Source organism: Mauremys reevesii, linkage group 8 (assembly GCF_016161935.1).
Source record: "Mauremys reevesii isolate NIE-2019 linkage group 8, ASM1616193v1, whole genome shotgun sequence".
Classification (NCBI taxonomy): Eukaryota; Metazoa; Chordata; order Testudines; family Geoemydidae; genus Mauremys; species Mauremys reevesii.
The window spans coordinates 70,421,713-70,446,472 of NC_052630.1; the positions used below are offsets into that span (position 1 = coordinate 70,421,713).

General features: G+C 43.2%; 1 long non-coding RNA gene across 4 annotated transcripts; it reads left to right on the forward strand.

Annotated features, from left to right (window-relative positions):
• Positions 1-212: 212 nt before the first annotated feature.
• LOC120370908 lies at positions 213-24,760 on the forward strand. 4 transcript variants are annotated; one of them, XR_005584053.1, is made up of 5 exons: positions 4,252-4,329; positions 4,428-4,527; positions 6,700-6,846; positions 7,154-7,269; positions 24,644-24,760. It is a non-coding gene; the product is annotated as an uncharacterized LOC120370908 (long non-coding RNA). The 4 variants fall into 4 exon arrangements; XR_005584051.1 differs by lacking the exon at positions 24,644-24,760 and adding an exon at positions 8,455-9,000; XR_005584050.1 differs by lacking the exon at positions 24,644-24,760 and adding an exon at positions 7,592-8,275.

Here is a 24,760-nt window from a genome sequence, read left to right on the forward strand (position 1 = left end):
TAGGACGAAGCAGCAGGTCCAAACCCCCTTTGCCTGTGATGAGTGGGCTGATACTGCAGTCTGCCCCAGGATGTGGGGCTAGACCATGACTGTCAGTAGCCACTACTGAGGCAAAGTGGGGATTGGGAGGAGACCCAATTATAGATAGGGCACGGGGTCCAGGAGGGGGCGGGGGGGGGGAACAGGCGGGTCACCAGCCTGCCGGGGGCGCTCCAGGGCTGGACTGAGGGACATTCTGGGACCAACCAGCAGGAGGTGCGGCAGGGGTGAGTACCGCCCGCTTACAGTGTCCTCCAGATGTCGTGTATGAAGCACTATCCATTTATGAATATGGATTTATAGGGTATTCCCTACGTTATCTGACATGCTACATGCTTTTGGTGTAAAGCCAAAAGCAAGAAACCTATTTAAGAAGGAATGGTAAGAGAGATAATTCTGTTTCTTAATTCAGGTTTAACTGTGGCAGAGAAGACTGTACTATTTTCTGTACTATTTTTATGATTCCTATATGTGCTTCAGTTTCCCTATGTACTTTGCATTGCTGCCCAGTGAGTGCAAAGGAGTTAAAAAGACAATGGAGGACTGAACAATTGACACTTATCCACGGGAATCTCCAGCATGTGGAACATGGGAACCCAGCATGGGCCAGCAGGAGTTGGACCATGAACTCAAGGTGTCAGGTGGCTGAGATAAGCGTTAGCTTTTTGGGAGAGAGACGGCAGGTCTCATCTGGGGCTGCCAGAGAGAGATGGAGAGCCAGAGCTAGAAATGGCAGTTTGGCTGGGTGGAACACTGACTGGCCAGAATGGACTATGTCTTAGCCTTTATTTCTCCCATAAAGGACTTCCCAACATTGTGTTCCAGTTGACTAATAAATCTACTCCCTGCCTTTAAGGAACAGTAGGACACCTTGTGGGTCCAGAACATTGACAGGGTACTTTCACAGGACTGTTTAAAAGCTGGGATGTAGCACAGATCCTGTGGATCCATGACAGGGTGAGAAAAAAGCAATTGCTGACAACATTTAAATATGTGGCTGTATATTAATCATAAGATTTTGTCAGTCATTTTGGAGCATTACTTAAAGGGTTAATTTCTTAAATTGAAGCTCTTTCATTGAAGACTGAGTCATATAAAACAGCTTTATGGTGAAACCTCTTTCATTTTAGCTCTTCCACTGAGCACCTTTTATTGAAGCCTGAGCCATATATAGAGTTTTGTGGGGGAAGCATGGAGCTTAGTTCAGTAAACTAACTCCTAAATTAATTGATGTTACAGCTCATCACCCACCAGAACACTTCCAGAATCCTCCCCCTATTATCTTCATCTGTCAGGTTAAATTTATCTTTATAACACTAGACTCACTAGGAAAGAGAAGAGGGAGCTTTATTGGCCCGGGGGGGGGGAGGCATATAGAGGGGCTACTATTTCATGGATCTGATCATTCTTTCACTTAAATCAATGGGAATTTCACCATGACATCCCCCTATGCACCCTAAGAAAGGATGAGGTAACTCTTCTAACATTTTCTAACCTGTTTAAATGTTAATGAAAAATTTAGAGGAAAAAATAAGTTTTCTCTTGCTCCAGTCCATCACAATAAAACACTACAGGAATTTTTCTAGCCAAAAATTAAACACAGTACAATTTTTCATATAATGTCTGTAATAAACCAAGATGTGCTCCAGTGTTATATAATTATGATTAGCAAAGCAATGTCCTAATTCTGGACTGCGTTTCTGACCCACAACTCTACTCTTTTGGCATAAAAAGATCAGAAAGCAACTGGATCTCTTCCCAGCTGGGAATTTTCCTTTGCAGGAAGAGTACCTGGGTGTCCTGGGGATGGAAGAGGAATGGAGGGAGATGTGGTAAGAGTGCTTTGCTGCTGGAATAGCCCCTCAGCAGTCTCTAAGTGAGGGACCCCAGAATCCAAGTGGTACAAAAGCGTCTTAAAAACATCTATGGTCCATTCCCACCCCCCAATCCTTGTGCACTGCCAGGAATTTCCAGTATGTAATGACCCAGGATCCTGATCTGCAGGCGAGGAGGCACTTGAGGTGCTCAGGAAGGGAGGATGAAAAGGTGGACTTAAATTTATTCTCCATGAATCCTGGGCTGAATTGAAAATTTTCAAGCTTAGTATCAATTCAATATTTTTGGAACATTTGGGAAAGATCAGTTATTCTGTCATGGGAGAAAGAAAAAAACCCAACCTTTTCCCATATGTTTCAATTGGAAATTTTGTACTCTATTCAGAAATTATTGGGACATTAGAAACATCAAACTTGGCTTAATGTGTAGATCTCATAAAGATCTAAAGTTTTGATCTGAGTTTGAAAAAATTCCTTCAGACATTTTTCAGTTATTCCACCTCTTCCCAATAAGTTTTGTTTTTCAAAATCTCAAAAACAATTTAATTGATATTTTGGAATGAACAACCGTAGCCCCTTGTTCTACATAATAAAAAATAATAAAATAAATACATTTAAGACTATAAAACACAAAGGCATTTTATAATGGTAATCTTTTTTCTAATACCCTTGTAACTTTATTTTAAAAATAAAAATATAATAATAAAAAGTCATTCCTGAATTATGCCTCTATGGGCCAAACTTAAGTCAAGATTTTACTGTAGAGATTTCTCTTGAAAGTTCACACATAAGAACAATACATACAGCCCCTCGACTCTAGTGGTCTGAATGGCATTGCTATAATGCTATCATTAGTTATTTGCAATAGAAATAGAGAAGAAATGCATGATTATAAATATATCAGTATGGTGATTTCAGCTACTTATAAAGACATTTGGTCTAATTCCACTATAATTTTCATATTTTACACTGGTGTAATTCAGTGACCTCAACAGAGCTGCTCATGATTTATACTCGAGTAAGTGAGGAAGAATCAGACCCATTCTGCTTATTTTGACAGTCATATCTGTAATGGAATCGACACTTTGACAGATGCTAACAGAAGTCAATCAGCAAAATGATTCTTTTTCCAACGTAAGGCTGTGGGCAATCAAAGAAACTATGAACATCTGGCTTAGTTTTTGATTGCCATGCTCACTGATTTAGTGCACCCCAATAAGCAACAATTAGTCAGTACAGCTTGTGTCAAAAGACCCATCAAGTTAAATCAAATTAAGTCAGGATAAATTGAATCCAATTGGTATCCATGCATATTTGTATGCATAGTTTAAGTAAGCTTCTACTATACAACATAAGCAAAACAAATGTAGACTTTATTTTTTATGTTTTTAAAATAAATATTACCCCAAATTATTTGACTTTTAGAAAACAATCTGGGAAAAGTTGACTTTTTTTTGGAAATGCAGTACTACAGATTTGTAAATAAAATCAATGTCATTTTTCTCTCCTTCTTATTTCAAACCCATCAGTGAACATATTGTGTTTTATGGATTTGGACAAAACTCTCTCAAGCATATTGCTAGAGATAGCAAAATACTTGATGCATTATGGTTAATTTTAAAGGCAAACTGTTGTAAACCCTCTCCCCCCAAATTTAGTTTTTTAAAACAAATGTTTACAAAACCTTAGACTTCTCTGTTTTCATTTGTTTCTAATTCTAGTGGAAATAGAGTTTGTTTTTTTATTTTTAAAACTAATCCATATTTTTGTTTGGAATTCAAACATTGCAACATTGTGTCAGATTGTGCTCTAAACTACAACTGGCTACCATGGGCTCCCAGGACAGTGTTCGGGCAGCTGGGATCATACTCCCACTTCCTAAGGTACACTTCCATATATTGGAGGTAGAAATGTCTCTTTGCCTTTCAGTGATTTCTCCTGAGCTATAGAAATCCTCCATTGGCCTAGAATGCTGATACTAACCTGCCCTAATAAACCAGAAAATCTGGCTCATGATTTTTAACCTGAAAATGACTTCTGGCAGCTCTTCTCTTAAACTACTTTCCATTAAAACACTAATCCCTTTTACATTACGAGTCTCTGAATGGAGGCTAAGAGTGCTTGTGTTAGTGTGAATGGGGAGACAACAGCTCAGGGGATTAGCCTACTCCTGCAATTGGGCAGTTGATCCCCAGCTTGTTCCAACTAACTTTTGAATAATGTTGAAGCAAGTCTTCACTTTAGTGGCTACTTTCTTGGGATGGTCATGAAAGGTCAGTGTGCAGTCAAGAATGACACTAAGATATGTTGGCTTTGGGTCATAACACAGTTTTACCACAAAACCCGACAGACTCTTTTGTGTGATTCTGTTATGAAGGTTGAAAGCAGAAACTACTGATTTGCTCAAATTTAGGCTCAGCTGCCGCTTTTGGAAGTCATCTTCCATGATCTAAAGGTGAGATGTAAGGATCATTTCCATTTCTTTAAAGCTACGGGCATGAAGTGCAAGTGCCAAATCATCAGCATATGCAAATATCTGTGCTATTGTTTCAGGCACATCACTTGTGTACACATTGAAGAGTGTCGGAGCAAGTACAGAACTTTGTGGTAGCCCATTATTCAAAGTGAGCAGCTTGATGGTTTGACTTCTCAGGTATGCCCACATCCTTCAGACACTAAGCATGGTCTTCAGCAGCCTGAGAATCTGCACACAGGGGGTCACTTTGGCCAGTTTCATTAGCAGACCATCCTTCCAGCCTTGTCATATGACGCTGACAGATCGATGAAAGCAGTATCAGTCTTGAGTTTTTGTTAGAATATGGCTTCAATGTTTGTAGTGAGGGCCAGGACCTGGTCGCAGCAACTTCTGTGTAGTTGAAAACCAGCTTGCTCCTTGGGTAGGCTGGCATCCAGTGGGCCTGATTCAGTTCAGAATCATCTACTCCATCACCTTGTAGGTGGTTCTCAAGAGGAGGATTGGCCTATAACTAGAAGAGAGAGATGCAGGTTTCTCAGGCTTTAGAAATGAAATTACCTTGACTTCTCTCCAGATGTGGGGGGATTTCACAGGTCTCCAGGACATTGGTAAAAAGCTTTACAATCTGTTTCCATGCCAGAGGACCCAGGTTCAATAAGAACTCAGAATCGACACCACTTTTCCCCACTGCTTTCCCCAATTTTGTGGCAACGATGATCTCCTCACTTGTGAATGATCCAGGCCACTGAGACACTGGAGCGCATGTCGACATCACTTGTCGAAGTAGATGCTGGACTTGTCCACAATACTGCTTGTCCACTGGCCATTTTGTTGCCCACAAAAGTTTAGCAGAGATGGCACACCCTTTCACCTGTGGCCTCGTAGCATGCAGGGCTGGCTCCAGGCACCAGCCAAGCAAGCTTATGCTTGGGGCGGCAGATTCTAAGGGGCAGCATTCTGTCCAATCCTAGGGCGGCATAGATGCCCTTTTTTTTTCTTTTTTTTCTTTTTTGTTTACCACTCTGGCCACCCTGTAGGGGGCGGCGGCACGGAGGAGGGGAGCGCCCTGCTGGGAGCTGGCTGCGCACTCCATCTGCCCCAGCCAGTGCCAGCTCTGCAGCAAGCCCGGCAGCCCATATCCTTCCCTCCCCGCTGACCGGAGTGGCGCGGAGCCCTCCCGGCAGGCGACATGGCGGGAGGGGCCGAGTGGTGAGCGCCCTGGCTGAAGGAAGCCCTGGCCACCCCCTTCTCTCTCTCTCTCCCTCCTCCCTACCCCTCCCCCTGCTAGCCAGGGTGCGCACTCCACTGCCTGGGGCACGTCTGTAGCACAGGGAGTCCTGCTAGCCGAGAGTTTGCACGATGGCTCTGGCCGCCCTGCAGTTTTTGGGTTTTTTTTGCTTGGGGCGGCAAAAAAGCCAGAGCCTGCCCTGGTAGCCTGTGTGGGATCTGCAGCCCCCAGGTGTCTCAGCAGGTTCCAGGCACATCTGCTAGAGTGTGTGAAGTTTAGACTTTCTACACATTCACGCCACCATTTCCACCTTGCTACATTCAGTGACTCCAGGAGGGCTTTTCCAGTGTCTGGGTCTCTACATTTGTCATACTTGTGGAGGAGCTCTTGGGTCTCTGCAGTCCAGAAAGGAATGTTTAATAATCTGGATCCCTGAGTGATGTTCTTCTTTACAGCAGAGATTAAAAGCACAGCAATGGCAAAAGCTTTTGGCATTGGGGGATTGCAAGAGACTGTATTCTCTAGAGTCATAGTGAAGGAGGCCCATACTACTTCTTTGAAGTTCAAGAGTGGCTCCAGTTTTGAGTAGAGAACTGGGATTTGAATATTAATACAGGTCAGTACTGGTCTGTGCTGGCTGTTCAGAAAGTCATCAAGGACGATCCATGATGCGGGTATCAGTAGAGATGAATGTCCGGTCAGAGCAGTATCCTCTGCCCCATCTTGCAGAATGGAAAGTGATGTGCTGTTTTGCATCAAAAAGGAGGAGCATATCATTTGCCAATGCCCACTGTGTCAGTTTTTTGCCTGCAATGTTGTTTGCGGCATAGCCTCACTGTGTGTGGTGACTATTAAAGTCACTCACAGATACCATATGGTCCTGTGCATTCTGCAGAGCTGGTTGAGGCCCCCATGCACAAGATGGTTTGTATACATCAACAATAGCTAGCTTGCAGATGCACATAGAGATTGTAGCTGTTTGTTTTGTCTTGTAGGAGGTAGTATTTGTTGATCACCTGCTTTATGAAATTGCCAGCCTGTATTTTGGGTGGTAATTGCTGTCTATGAGTTTATAGCCATTGATTTTGTAGCAATGAGCTTTTTCTTCATTTATGATATAGGTCTCTCCTGGAGGGCAAGGACATCGATGCTGGTCATCTTCAGAATTTTTTCCAGGTAGTCACACTTGGACCATGACAGTGCTTCAACGTTCAACTGGCAAATCTTTCCTACAGGTCTAATTTGTCTAGGACATTGGCCCTAAGAAGGTAGGCTTATTTTGTTGCTCTTTTGATGTAGAGGTCCACAGTTGATGTTTGGTCACTGATTTGATGACATTAATCATGGTTTCCCACTTAACAGGGTGGCCACATGAAGGTTGTTATCTTCCAGCCCAGGAAGAAGCATGCTTGTCTCAGGAAAGGGGGGTCACAGCCAGCCTGGCAGTAAAGCACTGCAAGGATTGTGGCTGAGCAATCCTCTACAAGACATGAGAGAAGCTGCTAATTAAGTGTAGGCTCTATATTGCCTCTTATGATTTTATTTTATATGTAACCATTTGTTTCCAATACAAAGATATTGCCTCACCCACCATGTCTCTCTAATGTCCTGGGACTGATCTGCCTACAACAGTACTGCATACCTATCGAAGTGCTGTGAATTAAATGGACCTGTGAGAGGAGGTGACACTGGTAAGTTGGGGTATACTGTCTCTTTGGAAGCAGCAAATCTGTAAATACTGTGAGTGTCCAATGGACCAGGGGCTGGACTCTCCCAGGATATGCTCAGAGGGTTCGGGTGTGCCTAGCCCTAATTTACAGAGTGACAGCAGAGCTGCTCAGCCTAAAGGGGTGCTATTGTTGCCAGGGAGTTGGGGAGCTGACCCCTGGCAGGCACAGACAAAGTTTCCTCATGCTTCAGGCAGATGGTAGCAAGGTTTCTGCAACCCTGAGTGCCCTGGAAAACATCACAGATGCTGTTTTGTGTTTTGGATAAATCTACCCATTTATTTAGGTGCCTAAATATGGATCTAGGCAACGAACATTTTGAAAACCATCATCCCAGGAAAGATCTCTCCAAATCATCGCAACAAAGGCACATTGGGTGGTTGTGAGCTCCAATGTTACCTGTTCTGTTGTAAAACAGTGGGTAAAGCAGTCTGCCAGTCTGCCTTGCAATCAGTGGCAGGACGGTGGCCATATTTATCAAAGTTTCCAGTATTATTGTAATTGCTTACTCAATATTACTTTGAATGCAACATATGAAACATTAAACCAAATCAATATTTATTAGACACTTTTAGAATTGTGTTTATGTGTTTGTGGATGACACAAATACATATTGATTGTATAAAAGATTCCCCCCTTTAAATCTACATCAGATGACCTCACATTTATTTAAATGTGCATGCAAATCTTTCAGTAAATTATATTTCCCCGTCTAATTGTTATTGATTTTCTTCTACGCCATTTTGTGAAGGAGTACATTTTGTGTAAGGACTTAGCCACATATTGAAGTATAACAGTGTTTGTGACTTGTAATTAAAAACAATAAACATTTTATATGTATTTTCCTCATTAGTGGCACAAACTTTGCTATTAGCATTATGCAAATAAGGGTCCGTAAAAAACTAAAACATCACTCCATAAATACGTTGGAACACATTTGGCAACAAAGATTGTTACAGTAATAAATTCTTTTAAGATACAACTGCTCATGTGACAGGGATTCAAAGTCATAAAAAACCTTCAAAGCTTCTGATCATTTGATTAGCATTATGATTTTTATAGGCAAATATAATATTCTTCTGATTCAATTTAAGAGCCTGGGAGGGGCCTTGGAATAACATTTTCTTGACCCCAGGCTTGTTTTCATAGACAATGAAAGCTTTCCTGTAGAGACAGACTGGATTTGAAATCGTGGCTATGAATACTCATGGACTTTGAGGACTGAACCCAGGATTCTTGCTCTAGTTGTTTGGTGCAGAAGATTCCCCTGTCCTCAGTATAATGGATATTTTGTGGGGGTGGAGGGAAGAGAAGTCAGAAGCATGAGTGGGTAAGCAGAGCTTCTTGACATTGCACCACAACTTGTCCCAGCCACAACCAGAAGAGTGGGTGAATAATTCATTACATTGTAGATATTTGCAGAGATGGCCAATAAAGGTGCCAAGTAGGGTGACCAGATGTCCTGATTTTATTGGGACTGCCCCAATATTTATTTGTTTGTCCCGCGTCCCGACTGATGTTCGGTCAGGACGTGAATTGTCCCGATATTTTGCCCTCCGGAGCAGAGGCGGAGGGGGCTCACGCCTCCCCGCCCCAACTCCATTCCAGCCCTGCCCCGGTTCCACCCCTCTCTCCCCCGTTGGATCCCACCCCAAATCCCCGCCCGGCCCCGCCCCCTCACTGCCCTATTGGATCCCTCCCCAAATCCCTGCCCTGGCCTTGCCTCTTCCCCAAGCACGCCGCATTCCTCCTCCTCACCCCTCCTTCTCAGGCTTGTGCTAATCAGCTATATGGCGGCGCAAGCACTGGAGGGAGGGGGGAGAAGCAGGACGCGGCAGCCAGCTCAGGGGAGGTGGAGGCAGAGCGAAGACGAGCTGGTGCAGGGGGGGCAGGGCGTGGAGCTGCTGGTGGGTGCTCAGCCCCCACCAATTTTTCCTATACTCCGGTGGCTTTATTATGTTTTTTATTTTTATTTTTTGCTTTTGTTTTTGTTTTTTCCTCTGCCACTGGCTCTTGGTTGTTGTTTTTTTTTTTTTATGCTTTGCTGGCACCCCCGCCCCCTGCGTCCCGATATATCATGTCTCTCATCTGGTCACCCTAGTGCCAAGCATGATAAGGTTTGTGTGTGATGTAGACACATCTTCCCAGTAGGAACCAGCCTGGGATTACCAGATCTTTCCACACGTTATCAAGCAGCCAGCAACAATTATTTTTTTAGCAGTTTATAATTGTTGATGTGAGAAAAAAGGAGATCCCTTCTGCATATCTAGAAAACAAAAGACCCACTTGCATCAAGTGGGGATTAATTTCTTGACCCACTGAATAAATTACTGATATGCCAATGTGTGGCAAGAGAGCAATTGCTAATTCAGTCCCTCCAGTGGAACTTCAGTAATACAGAGGCAGATCATCAGCTTCCCTGAGATCAAACACCAAATGCTACAGTGGCAGGATTATCAAAGATTCATAATATAATAAACTGACTAGTGGAGCTGTGTACCACTTCCTTCTACTGGGTTGATTCAGAACTGTTTTACTTCCTGCTGCAAAGCTATAATTCCTTACTTTCAATGCTGATTTTCCTTTTGAGTTTGACTTGTCTTTTTTGGACCTGGAGGTGGGGTGTCTGAGTTCTATCATCTAGCATGGTGATAACTGTGAAGTCCTAGGTAACCCTAGACTTGTCATACTTAATTTTTATTCACTGTTTGATTGTCGTGTTCTCTCATTAGCACATGCTGTGCCTGCACACTGTGTTTGTCAATATGTCAGATCCAGCTGCTTTCTATAAAATCATACTAGCTCTAGAGACATAGATCCTGTTTTTTATCCACACAACAGGTAGTGTATGGGCAGAAGAAATGCAAGCTTTCCCAAGCAGCCTCAACAATCTTTAGAGACCATCTCTAAAGGTGTAAAGATAATTCACTCTCCTTGTTCATTCAGGTGTTGACCTCTGCTGAAACAAGAAAGTTGTCAAATTGGCTGGTACCAGCTAAGATGGTTTACATGTCTTTTCTGGTAGCCTCTGAAACACAGGAGATAGCAACAACCACTAAAGAACCCAAACCATTTAAAGGGATACAACCCAGTTCCTGTACACTACATACTCCTCCCCCTTTTAAGTAAGAGGATATAAACAAAAATGTGTTAGAAATACATTACTTTTATTAAATATACAATATGCTACAAACAATCTGAGAAGCAGATCACAATTTCTATGTATAATGTCTTATAAAGATCACAACAATATGTGCAGTAGTGTCTGTCCTTTCTGATGTAGTTATCAGTAACACTCTGTAGTGCTAGGATCACTTGTAGTAGAAGCTGGGACATGGGACTCACTGGGATTATTACATGTCACTGTCTACTGTAATCTTGGCATTCCCAATAGGCATCAGTGGTGCAGAAGATCTTAAAAGTGGGTTTAATGTGTCTTCTCCACGATACATTCAGCACTGCTTCTATCAAGTGATCTCTCTCCTGCCATCCATCTCCACCCCCTGACAAAACAGAAGCTAGGGATACTATTCCTTATCCATCCTGGCTAATAGCCATTAATGGACTTAACTTCCATGAATGTATCTAGTTCTCTTTTAAACCCTGTTATAGTCCTAGCCTTCACAACCTCCTCAGGAAAGGAGTTCCTCAGGTTGACTGTGCACTGTTTGAAGAACTTCCTTTTATTTGTTTTAAACTTGCTGCCCGTTAATTTCATTTGGTGCCCCTAGTTCTTATATTATGGGAACAAGTAAATAACTTTTCCTTATTCACTTTCTCCACACCACTCATGATTTTATATACCTCTATCATATCCCCCCTTAGTCTCCTCTTTTCCAAACTGAAAAGTCCTAGCCTCTTTAATCTCTCCTTATATAGACCCTTTCCAAACCCCTAATCATTTTAGTTGCCCTTCTCTGAACCTTTTCTAATGCCAGTATACCTTTTTTGAGATGGGGAGACCACATCTGTATGTAGTATTCAAGATGCGGGCTTACCATGGATTTATGTAAGGGCAATAAGATATTCTCCGTCTTATTCTCTATCCCTTTTTTAATGATTCCTAACATCCTGTTTGCTTTTTTGACTGCTGCTGCACACTGCATGGATGTCTTCAGAGAACTATCCATGATGACTCCAAGATCTCTTTCCTGATTAGTTGTAGCTAAATTATCCCCCATCATATTGTATGTATAGCTGGGGTTATTTTTTCCAATGTGCATTACTTTACATTTATCCACATTACATTTCATTTGCCATTTTGTTGCCCAATCACTTAGTTTTGTGAAATCTTTTTGAAGTTCTTCACGATCTGCTTTGGTCTTAACTATCTTGAGCAGTTTACTATCATGTGCAAACTTTGCCACCTCACTGTTTACCCCTTTCTCCAGATCATTTATGAATAAGTTGAATAGGATTGGTCCTAGGACTGACCCTTGGAACACCACTAGTTACCCGTCTCCATTCTGAAAATTTACCATTTATTCCTACCCTTTGTTCCCTGTCTTTTAACCAGTTCTCAATCCATGAAAGGATCTTCCCTCTTATCCCATGACAACTTAATTTACATAAGAGGGACCTTGTCAAAGGCTTTCTGGAAATCTAAGTACACTATGTCCACATGTTTGTGGACCCCTTCACAGAACTCTAATAGATTAGTAAGACATGATTTCCCTTTGCAGAAACCATTTTGACTTTTGCCCAACAATTTATGTTCTTCTATGTGTCTGACAATTTTATTCTTTACTACAACTAATTTTCCCGATACTGATGTTAGACTTACCAGCCTGTAATTGCCAGGATCACCTCTAGAGCCCTCTTTAAATATTGGCGTTACATTAGCTATCTTTCAGTCATTGGATACAGAAGCTGATCTAAAGGACAGGTTACAAACCATAGTTAATAGTTCCGCAATTTCAGATTTGAGTTCTTTCAGAACTCTTGGGTGAATGCCATCTGGTCCCGGTGATTGTTACTGTTGAGTTTATAAATTAATTCCAAAACCTTCTCTAATGACACTTCAATCTGTGACAATTCCTCAGATTTGTCATCTACAAAGGATGGCTCAGGTTTGGGAATCTCCCTAGCATCCTCAGCTGTGAAGACTGAAACAAATAATTCATTTAGTTTCTCCGCAATGACTTTATCGTCTTTAAGTGCTCCTTTTGTATCTCGATCGTTCAGGGTCCCCACTGGTTGTTTAGCAGGCTTCCTGCTTCAGATGTACTTAAAAAACATTTTGTTATTACCTTTTGAGTTTTTGGCTAGCTATTCTTCAAACTCCTTTTAGACTTTTCTTATTACATTTTTACACTTAGTTTGGCAGTGTTTATGTTCCTTTCTATTTACCTCGCTAGGATTTGACTTTCACTTTTTAAAAGATGCCTTTTTATCTCTCACTGTTTCTTTTACATGGTTGTTAAGCCATGGTGGCTCTTTTTTAGTTCTTTTACTGTGTTTTTTAATTTGGGGTATACATTTAAGTTGGGCCTCTATTATGGTGTCTTTGAAAAATGTCCATGCAGCTTGCAGGGATTTCACTTTAGTCACTGTACCTTTTAATTTCTGTTTAACTAGCCCCCTCATTTTTGCATAGTTCCCCTTTCTGAAATGAAATGCCACAGTGTTGGGCTACTGAGGTGTTCTTCCCACCACAGGAATGTTAAATGTTATTACATTATGGTCACTATTTCCAAGCCGTCCTGTTATAGTTACCTCTTGTACCAGATCCTGCGCTCCACTCAGGAGTAAATCAAGAATTGCCTCTCCCCTTGTGGGTTCCTGTACCAGCTGCTCCAAGAAGCAGTCATTTAAGTATTGAGAAATTTTGTCTCTGCATTTCGTCCTGAGGTGACATGTACCCAGTCAATATGGGGCTAATTGAAATCCCCAACTATTACTGAGTTCTTTATTTTGATAGTCCCTCTAATCTCCCTTAGCATTTCATCATCACTATCACTGTCCTGGTCAGGTGGTCGATAATAAATCCCTACTGTTATATTCTTATTAGAGCATGGGATTACTATCCAGAGATTCTATGGAACATGTGGATTCATTCAAGGTTTTTACTTCATTTGATTCTACATTTTCTTTCACATATAATGCCACTTCCTCCCGCCCCTCCACCCCTCTGCATGACCTGTTCTGTCCTTCCGATATATTTTGTACCCTGGAATGATTGTGTCCCATTGATTGTCCTCACTCCACCAGGTTTCTGTGATTTCTATTATAATCAATATCCTCCTTCAACATGAGGCACTCCATTTCACCCATCTTATTATTTAGACTTCTAGCATTTGTGTACAAGCACTTTAAAAACTTGTCACTGTTTATTTGTTTGCCATTTTCTGATGTGTCAGATTCTTTTTTATGTGAATGTTTCTCGTCATATCCCAGTGTTTCTCAAACTGGGGCAGCCAGTACGTCCCTCGGCCCACGCCGCTTCCAGAAGCCCCCTTTGGCCTGGAGCGGCGAACTGCGGCCAGTGGGAGCCACAATCTGCCGAACCTGCGGACAGGGCAGGTAAACAAACCGGCCCGGCCCACCAGGGGCTTTCCCTACACAAGTGGCAGCCCCAGTTTGAGAAACACTGCCATAAATGGTCCAACATAGTCAATGAGGATTTGTTGGCCACCCCAAAGATGCAAAAGAGTATGTTTAGACTCATGGTTTTCCTGACAAACCTTGACATTGTTTTGCCATTTACTCTATGTGTGTATCAATCTCTGCCATCACACTAAAGTCATGTAATTCTTGCAGTATGAGTGACCTGAGTTTCGTAGAAATAACCACTCTGGTGCCACACATTAGGCAATATTTATATAGTTTTAACTGTTTTTAAAGCAAAGAATTCTGGAACCAGAAGTTTGTGTGCCTAAGTTCAATCAATCATAGTAATGTCATACACTACAAAAGAATATGATGGTGTAATTTATTAAAGGCTTTTTTGAAAAACAAAGCCAGCTTTTAAAGGGGTTTTTAATAGTAAACTTGCACAAAACAAAAAATGCAAAAAGCAGAGTTCCCCATCCGCCGCCAAAAAAGTGGTGATTTTATGCTGCCATGAGCTCAAAATATTCTAACCAATTTCAACCAGATTTGTAGCTGCGAGTTCAAAAAAGGTATAATTGAAATCCTGAACCACAATTTATTGCAACTGTGGGGGAGGGATAGCTCAGTGTTTTGAGCATTGGCCTGCTAAACCCAGGGTTGTGAGTTCAATCCTTTAGGGGGCCACTTAGGGATCTAGGGCAAAAATTGCTAGTGAAGGCAGGGGGCTGGACTCAATGACCTTTCAAGGTCCCTTCCAGTTCTAGGCAATTGGTATATCTCCAATTATATTATTATAACACTACTGATGTAATAATTTGTAATAAAAAAATACTGTCCACAATATAGTGTTTCTATAAATGTTTGATGTCCCTGGAAGTAAGTTGTGCTATCTTAAAGCTGACATTTTAGGGAATATAATATGTAAAGCTTAAACTAAAGAGAACCACCCTATGATTTCACCAGTTGTGAAATTATCTGAACTATCCACTATCTATGTTACATATATTCTCATAGGAAATTCGGATAGTTTTCGTTTTTATTTAAAAGTACTTATGGAACAAATGTTATGCCCACATATATTCACCCCAATAAGCATATGGTGGTGAAATAAATTAGACTAAGGACTTACCCAGAGTAAAATTAGGGTTTATAGGCATGAATGCTACCAGAGCTATTGAATGCAGTGTACCCTTTACCATGTAGTTCTTAGTGAAATGACAATAATAATGGTACCTTAAGCAAGTTATTTTGTGAAATCAGTATGTCAGTAAAATCATTTCATCCTCATAAGCTGATTTTGAACCTTTAAGACAGTCTTTTGCTTTGCAGTGTGTTTAGTCACTGCATTTCCCTCAGTAATTTGTCTTCATTGGAAGCAGCACTCAACCACTTTTAGTGCTTATTATTGTTAATAAGAATGTGGTCTACTTTAATACAGCATCAAACAAAAACAGAAAGAGTCATGTGGATGATTGCAAGAGAAACTGGAGCAATATGTAAAAGAGTGTCAGGTAGATGAGAAATTTAAATGAGGGATGAAATGCAGTTTAAATGAACACTCACATGGAAAACATGAAAATCATAAGAAGTATGAGTTAAGTAATCAGGAAGTAACTGAAATTTTCACTGAAGGGGCTGTGCTATGTTGAAATCCTAATCTTTTGCTGTCAAGACAATGCATTATAGGAAAGATTGAGTTAAACTACACAAGCCTCCTGAAAGCTTGGATAGAAAGTTGCTCAGTTGGCAGGGATACTAATAGGTCTAAAAGCCCTGAAGCTCATTTTAGCACCTTTTGCTTTTCTTGGAGGTGACCTCCAGTTATTACAATAGGAACTGATTGTTTACAACATTTTTGCTACTTCTCTTTATGGAACATTCCATTGCATAAGCATATTTCTCATTTCAATCTTGTTTAATATCTACTCCCCGTCTTGTATGACTTCTTCTGCAGTGCTCAAACACCTTCACATATTTATCTTCAAACTTAGGTTGGAAGCCCAGCTTTAATTACTGGGGGTCAATAGTGAACTTTCCTTAGAAGCTGGTTATCCCATAAGTGCCAGATGCAGGGTTTCTTCCTCTGAAGCACCTTATAATGTTACTGTTGGGAGACAGGATCCTGGACTAGATGGACCACTGGTCTAATTCAATATGGCAGTTCTTATGTTCCTATGCTGAATATTAAAACTGCTTAAGCATGTATTCTGTTCTGGTTCTTTCAGTAAGTCTTTTCATATCTGAGTCTGCCTCATACACTGTGATCCTGACTACAGTAAGACCACACATGGAAATAAAGGAATGTATATTAATAAAACTATCAGCGGACTGGACTCTTAACACTTTAAACATATGGAGGCTGAGCTGTGTATTTATGTCCTGTACATCCCTGAGCAAGTTGCCAGCATTTAATAATAATACGTTAATAATAATAATAATACATGTTACAAGATCTCAATTTGTAAATGACTGCAGTGACTCCCTCCTCCCCCCAGGAATGTGAGGTCCGAAGGGCAGAAAGGTAATAAACCTGGGTGGGGCAAATCTCTTTGTTCCACAGAGTGAGTAAGCCAGCAAACAGGATCAAGAAGCAGCATGGCTCAAGGGGCATTGAAAAAGAGTGAGCTCAGGAAAAAAAAGGGGGCTGTTATCCCTGGGCCCCAGATGCAGGGAAGGGCAAGTGGAGGCAAATTACAAGTAGGACACAAGGGGTCTGATTTAGCAAGTGAAGGTGCTGCCACCGGCGGTGTCTGCTGCAGTCACGAGACAGTGTGGCTTCAGGCTCACGCAGGAAGGGGAGAGTGGAAAGAAGGGTAATTAGTATCCCTCTGCCTCAGGTACTTCCACCCGGAGGCAGGCTGGAAGCTGCAATTGGGGAGGGTGAACTGGCAAAGGAAGCTAGTCAGCATCTGAACCGTGCTGCAATTAGATGTATGGGCTGTCAGGCTGCAATTCTTTCTGGCTGTGAGTAGGTTGCTGCTCAGGTGTCTGTACCTTTGCTGGAAAGGGGACAAGCAGAGGCAGCAGCTGCAGTAAAGGGCAGTCTCAATGGAGCCCAAGGGCTGGAAGGAGACCCAAGGGAGACAGTATTGCAGCAGGGGGTGCTCACTGGTACGGGGCTGCTAATGCCCAGGGTGGTGTGCTTAATAACCCAGGGCAGCCTCATGGACTGAGGGAGGGAAATGACTGAGGGAAACGTCCACGCATGCAGGTGAGCAGGCTGTGTGGATTAATGGGGTAGTCAGCAGAGCTGTGCAGCAAATGGTCAGTGAAGTTGTTTCTGAGGTTTTCTCCACAGCATTGCAATGCTTCCAAAGAGCACCAGGTCACCCAGAATCAGGATGTTCTCCTCCACTGAACACAAGGGATGTCAGTAAGTCTGATCCCTGGGGTGAGTGTGATCTGAACCAGACAGAGGTTGGGGGGATGGGTGGCAGAGGTGGTAGAGCCTATTGAGGTAGTAAATACTCTGGGCCCAGACAGAGTGGGAGGTCCAGAAGCCTGGGCAGAACCAACTAGGAGTGGCACCTTCAGTGTGGGCACTAATGGTATTACACAGCTGCTGCAAGCTAATTTGCAATTACTGCAGCAGCTTCAGGCAGCTAGGTGTGTGGGGTCTGCACAGGGTGACAGGGTAGACCCATCATGGGCTCAAGTTTGGGCAGCAGGATGGGGCAGGTCCCCAGCAAGGGTATCACAGAATCATAGAATCTCAGGGTTGGAAGGGACCTCAGGAGGTCATCTAGTCCAACCCCCTGCTCAAAGCAGGACCAATTCCCAACTAAATCATCCCAGCCAGGGCTTTGTCAAGCCTGACCTTAAAAACCTCTAAGGAAGGAGATTCCACCACCTCCCTAGGTAACCCATTCCAGTGCTTCACCACCCTACTAGTGAAAAAGTTTTTCCTAATGTCCAACCTAAACCTCCCCCTCTGCAACTTGAGACCATTACTCCTTGTTCTTTCATCTTCTACCACTGAGAACAGTCTAGATCCATCCTCTTTGGAACCCCCTTTCAGGTAGTTGAAAGCAGCTATCAAATCCCCCCCATTCTTCTCTTCTGCAGGCTAAACAATCTCAGTTCCCTCAGCCTCTCCTCATAAGTCATGTGCTCCAGCCCCCTCCACAGGGTAGCGAAGCCTGTGTTGGGAATGAAGCCGCTGGGCACATGGGGACTCATTTGCCAACAGGGAATGTAACCTCATGGGATCAAGTAGAGATTCCCAGGGGCCGTGTCAGGGAGCAGGGCTCTGCAGAACTCTCTCCATGGAATTCTGAGTACGGTTCTGCCGGGGTGGCTGACCCCATGGGAGTTCACCTATTGAGTGCAACTAAAGATAAAATCCTGAGAGGTGAATACGTGGACATATTAGCCCTATTGCACAGGGAAGTGTTGACAGACAGTAAACATGGGCAAGGCAAGCAAAAAAACGAGCTGCCCAAGAGGCCAAGGGTGCCTACAACATGGGAAAATTGGAAGGCTGCCTTCCTCATCTATGCAGGTGTTATAGTACAGGCTTACCCAGAAAGGATCCCTGCCTTGGTTAAGTATATGGACATAATTAGGTGGGCACACACTATGTTTGGGGGCCAGTCCTGGTTTAGTTATAATGAGCAGTTTCAATTAATGGCAGTAACCCAAACTGGGATAAGGTGGGACATACCTCATCACACACTGTGGTTGGAGTGGATGACACCAAGGGTGCCAGGAGTTCACACAGACAGTGGTTTGTTCATGCCACAGCAAGCTTGGGAGGGGCCCGAGGCACGTAATAATATTTGCTGATCATTTAGTGATGGTGGTGGTTTTCGCAGCACCCGTAGATACAGGCATGTTTGCGAGACGTGTTTTGGGACTCATTCAGCCTGTTCTTGCCAGAGTGGGAAGGGAAGATCATAGGGAGAAAACAGGAATGGGGGTGGTGCAAGCGCCAACCACAGGTTTGGCGTGGGTGGAACAGGGTTTGGGACACAGAACACAAGCTGGGAAGGGGAACAAGCTGGGAGTGATGCAGTGGGCATGGGCTCCAAGGCCAGTTAGGCCGGATGGGCTAAGGGTTCTCCTATGGGATTACCCGAACAGGGCAGATGGGGCATATCTGTGGGAGGGGTTTACAGCAGGATTTCGGATCCCTTTTGCGGGAAATAGGACTCATTTGATGTCAAAAAAATTAAAGTCAGTAGCTGAGGGGGACATATTGTTAAAAAAAAAAAAGATTGCACACCAATTAAAGGAGGGCAGGATAGCTGGGCCATTTGATCAGTTACCTATAGCACATTTAAGACTTTCCCCCCTGGGGTTGTTTCCCCAAGAAGACCCCAGGGACGTACCAATTAATTCATCACCTGTCATACTGCCAGTGCACCCACTGGACTTTGACCTGTTGGGTTTCTGTTTTGAGGGGCAATTTTATTGTGACAAGGGTATGTCCATGGGCTGTTCAGTATCTTGTACAGCTTTTGAGAAATTCAGTACAATGTTGCACTGGGCAGTGGTGCGATCAGCGGGACTAAACCAAGTAGTGCATTATTTGGATGATCTTTTGTTTGCGGGGCGAGCCGGGTCAGATGAGTGTGTTCGCCTGTTGGACACATTTCAGGCCCTGGCTAGAAAGTTGGGGGTACCCCTAGCTGAGGAGAAAACAGAAGGCCCTTCCACTACATTGACCTACCTGGGCATTGAGCTGGACACCAGGGAGGGTGTATCTCGGCTCCCTCAGGATAAGCTTCAGGAGCTATTGGGGTTGCTGCAGAGAGCAGTGGGGGCTAAAAAAACTCATGCTGCAAGAACTGCCATCTATTTTGGGGCACCTGAACTTTGCTTGCAGGGTTGTTGCCCCGGGGAGGTTGTTTTGTGCTCGGCTGATAGCAGCAACGGCTGGCATAGCCAGGCCACACCATTACATACGAGTCACTAGAGAGATGAAGGAAGATGAGGGTGTGGGAAAGTTTTCTGAGTCGATTTAATGAGGTATCATTGTAGAGGGAGGAATGGTTATTACAAGGGGGGTTAAAAATCCACTCAGATGCAGCAGTAGGCACAGGTTTGGGGGTGTTTTATCAAGACAAATGGTATGCACAAAAAAGGCCTGCCACCTGGACACAAAACAGGGTTTTGTGTGACATGACCTTCTTGGATTTTTTCCCCATTTTAGTTGTGGTGGTGATTTGGGGATCAGAGCTAGTTAATAAAAGGGTGTGCTTCTGGTGCAACAACATGGCAGTGGTACAGGTTATCAATTGCCAAACTTCCAGATTGCACAGGGTTATGAAGTTGGTAAGGGCATTTGTTCCACAATGTTTAACCTTCAACATCTGTTTTTCTTTCAAGCATGTGCTGGGCCTGGATAATGGCATAGCAGATGCTTTGTCTCCAGTTTGACAGATTTAATGAGCTTGCACCAGGGTAGATGAACCCGAGCATATGCCGCTGGCTCTCTGGAACCTCGGAATATGATGTGCTCGGCAGAATGGAGATTTTTTGGCTCTAGCTTACAAGTTGTTTATTTGGTTTTCTTTTAAGAAGTCGTGTCATTTCAAGGATCCAGAGAATGAGTCGCCTATACGGCCCTCCGTGGAGGGTGATTGTTGCAGTACTGGGTCAAGGACAATGCAGCTGCTGGTGCCCCTTGATGATCACACATGGGACAATGGGTTCTTCCTCCCCAGTAGGGCTGCTAGGTAAGAGGCCATTTGGAGATGTCTGGGAACCCGGCGGGGTTGTAGGCGAGGAAGCCAAGCAAGTTGCTGGTGCCTCCTTGTGGCAGATGTTCAGTGCAGGTACTCAATAGGGAGGGCGGCCAGTGACCAGATAAATGGCCTGGTAAAGGACTTAAAAGGAGGTTCTGGATAAAGAAACAGAACGGGGGAGGGGGTTGGGGACTCCTCTGATTGGTACAGCAGGGAGCCAACCCCCCCGGTTCTCATAGCCCACCTTAACCCTTTTACGAGGATGGTGGATGGAAAGTTCCAAGCTATGGGTTGGCTGGGGGACCTGGATGGAAACAAAGGGGGGCTGGTGGAAGCCCCAGAGAACTGATTTGAATAAGCACGGATTAGCCTGCACTGTACACTTTATCTGCTGGGTAGTCCCAGACATCTATATAATAAAGTTGTGGCCTGATTAAAATCCATAACAAGTCTCTCCTGTCCTTGCGGTGTATCCAGACAATGAATGACTTAACATTCTTCACTTTGATCCTCGCCCACTACTGATAAATAACTGGGTTCTGATTGCAGAAGCATCTCCAAAAAACCCCAAAACATTTTACTCACAGCTACATCCGTGCAATACCATTGACTGCATATGAACAGCAATTTTTAAATGATTTTCAATTACCAACTGAGGATACTGTCTGAACCACCACCATAAGTTGCATTAAAACAAATTCTATTTTCTATTTAAAAACCTAGTAATTCATCTTGTTTAATAAAAGACAACACATATTCATTACTATTCTTCAAACATGGAAGTTCAATAAATTATTGCCTCTCATCAGCCATCACCTAAATTGTGGTGTTAGGACTGTACATCTAAATCTCAATCATTGTGGAAACAGCTATGCAAAAGACTTCAGGAGAAGATGGGTCCTGACTTCATAATAGGCTGAACCCAAACCCCAGATCTAAACACCTGTTAATTTTGGAGTGTTACACAATTCGGATCCCAATCCAGTTTTCTATCTTGGATCCATCTTCATCCCTTTCACACCATTCTAGGACCTGTTTTTTATCCATGCTGACTAACAGAGGGGATAACATGGAGAGCTTTTTTTTCCCACTTCACAGTTCTGGTGGTGCCACCAAGGGAGTTTTATGGGTTGCTGTACCCCTAAGGGCAGGAAATCATCAATAGGAGCCTTAGCTAGTGTCCCTCTGCTTTGACTGTAGTGGGTTTCCATGGCCTGGGTTCTTAGATACTAAGTGGTAGTGCCTCTATGTGACTGCTTAAGGGATTCAGGAGTCCTACCATACCAACTGCCCAGTAGGCAACAAGTAATTCCTGTGAAGAGTTCTAATATGCCTCCTTCCTTCTTCTCTCTGGAGCCAATACATTTCTGAACAACCTCATAGGATTCTGATTTCCATTTGTCTGCCAGCTTGTTCTTCGCTTTTACTCCCAAGTTCCTTATAAAAGCCCAGTCACCTGGAAGTAGTTCTTGCTCCCTCATGCGCCTGTCATGCCAGGTCTTATTTTGAGTTGCAGTCTTTGCTGTTGCATCTGTAGACAGTTGATAGGTGTTCATCAGGTGTTGCTCTTAATTATTTTACATATTGAGGATATGTCTCAGAGCCTCCTTCACCTGGAGTCACTCCAAAACAAATGTCCACAGGTATTCTCACTTCCCTCCCAAACAGTAGGTAACAAGAGGAGAATCCATTAGCAATGTCTTTGGTACAATTATAAGCATGCACTAGTTGTGAAATATGTTGGCTCCATTTGTGTTTTTGTATTTGGCTGAGAGTCCCAAGCATGTTCAAAAACATCCTGTTGAAATATTTTGGTTGTAGGTCCTTTTGTGGGTGATACGGAGAGGTTCAGGATTTCTTTACCTCAATTATTTGTAGTAGTTCTTTGATAAGTCTACTTTCAAAGTCACATCCCTGATCAGAGTGAATTCTGGCAGGCCAACCATTGGGCACAAAGTAGTTGTCCCATAATATCTTGGCTACAGTGGTAACACACCGATCTTCCATGGGGAACACGTGTGTGTATCGAGTGAAATGATCCGTTACCACTAATATGATAGTGGTCCCTTTGTTGTCAGGTTCTAAGGACAGAAAATCAATATGCACAGGACACATGGGTCTCTTGTTTCGGATGTTAACTAACTGGAACGATGGTTTGGGTATTGTCTTCCAAGCTACACATCTGTAAGCAATGCTTACAATATTCCTCTACATCTCTTGTTTCAATTGGTTTAGTCAGCCTTCCATCCCCCAGGGTTTGTCTAATTACAAGGCTCAACAGCCTTGGTGAGGTGAGAGCACATTGCAATCTTCCCCTTCTCCCATTTATCCAGCAACAAGCTTGAATCCAGTTTTTGTCAAATCAATTCACTGAGTTACATATACCTTATAAGACGCAAAGGAAGCTAAAAGCTAAGACAATGCTCAAACGGATGCAAAGTACTTCTTATATTATGTTTTCTCTTTCTGAATCTTCAATACACATGCCTGCATTACAATGTGTTTTTGACTCCGGAGGTGCACACCAGCTCAACTGGGAGGGGTGGGGGGAGCACCTGTGGTCAAGTGGGAGGGAGAGAGAAAATTTTGATATTTCAGAGAAATAAGTGCTGCCAAAGCTGATATTCTACTGGAGTGGATGCCTTTGTGAGCCTAGGGGGTGGGGAAGAGGGAGTTGACCAGGAGGGACAGGCAGAGGAGAAGTTAACTTGGACAAGAAAGGGGTTGAGGCTGGGTGGGGGACCAGTTTGGCTAATGGATGTGGAATTTAATATTTCAGAAAATGAAAAGCTGTAAAGCTTAACTTTTCCAATCATGGATGGCATTTTGAGCACTGCGGGGGAAGAGGGTGATAAAAGCCCAAGAGACTTGGGAAAGAATTCTAATTCAAATCTATCCCAAATGGTAGCAGCCCTCGGGTACCTGGAATAGAAGTTGTCTAATCCTCATATAAAGCTGAACTGTAATATAGAATATAATACATTGTGATAGAAGTCCCCTTCCCAGCACTTTGGTGCTGGTGTCTGCCTGAGTTTTGGAAGCTGTCTATTCCACAGGGTCTGCCTTGGGCTCTTGCATGGAGAAGAGATCTGGATTTCCAGGGAAATCTCATCCAAGTCCTGGTGGCAGTTGAATTTGGTGCTGTACACACACAAAAAATGGGGTTTGGTAGTGACCTTTCTGGCATAAATCCACTGCAGCTTGTGATGGTAAGAGCAGTTACTGGGAGCATGGCTGGAAGTTTTGTTGCTGTCCTTGTTTTTTATAATTCTGCTGGAGCTCCTTTCCTTCGTTATGGTACAGGAACTGATCCTTCTCCAGCATTTGCTTTGTTTGATATATGCAGATTTATCTCCTCTCCCAGCTCTTGAGGTAATCCATGATGTGAGCACTAGTCCACATGGAAGCCCAAGGCCCGGATGCTATAATACTGAGAAGGATAAGAAACTCCAGGAGAGTGTACTTGTAAATGGGGGCCACCTGTCTGAGTGCCAGTAAATAAAGATGAGGCAATATACAGTCAACATGACCTCAGAGCAATAGAGAACACACAGGTAAACATACAAGTGAATCCAGATGTGAAGCAATGCCCTGAAAAGTCGATCTGAAATGTGGATGCATCCACACAAACCTTCTTCCAGACTAACTCATCCCAAAATGAACTTAATCCACGTTGATTGTCCAATTCACAAAAAGTTGCCAGATAATTTCAAAAAAATAATTATTTTGTGTCAATGTATTTTAATCCAACCCCCTTGCCCCCGGCAAAAGTTAAAAAAATCCCCATGTAGATAAGCCCTTAGAGACCCTGAGAGAGGACTGTACACCTACACTTCTGGCTGTACTCAGACCCAGGAGGGTTAGAAGCACGTGAGGGATCCAGATTTCACAACCAGTGAAATTAATGTACAGCATTAATTGGTGGGCAATGAATCTATGTCTTTGTATGAGTAACTGTGCTTTGTATGGTCTAAGCCCCTCCTGCTGAAGGAGTTCTTCTGAAATGTGTAGCCAGAGTTGGGACTGATATGGCAACATATATTAAGCTGCTGCCTTTTCTACATATGGATGCTTTCTCTGTGTTTTCTTCTTTGCAGATTCCCTGATGCTGAAACTAATATCCACCTGAGCAGGAAAGCAAAGCATGAACCTGGCTTGGAGACTGAGCTACCCTCTCCCACTGCTCAGGGTGATCCCTCCATGTCAGCGATGGG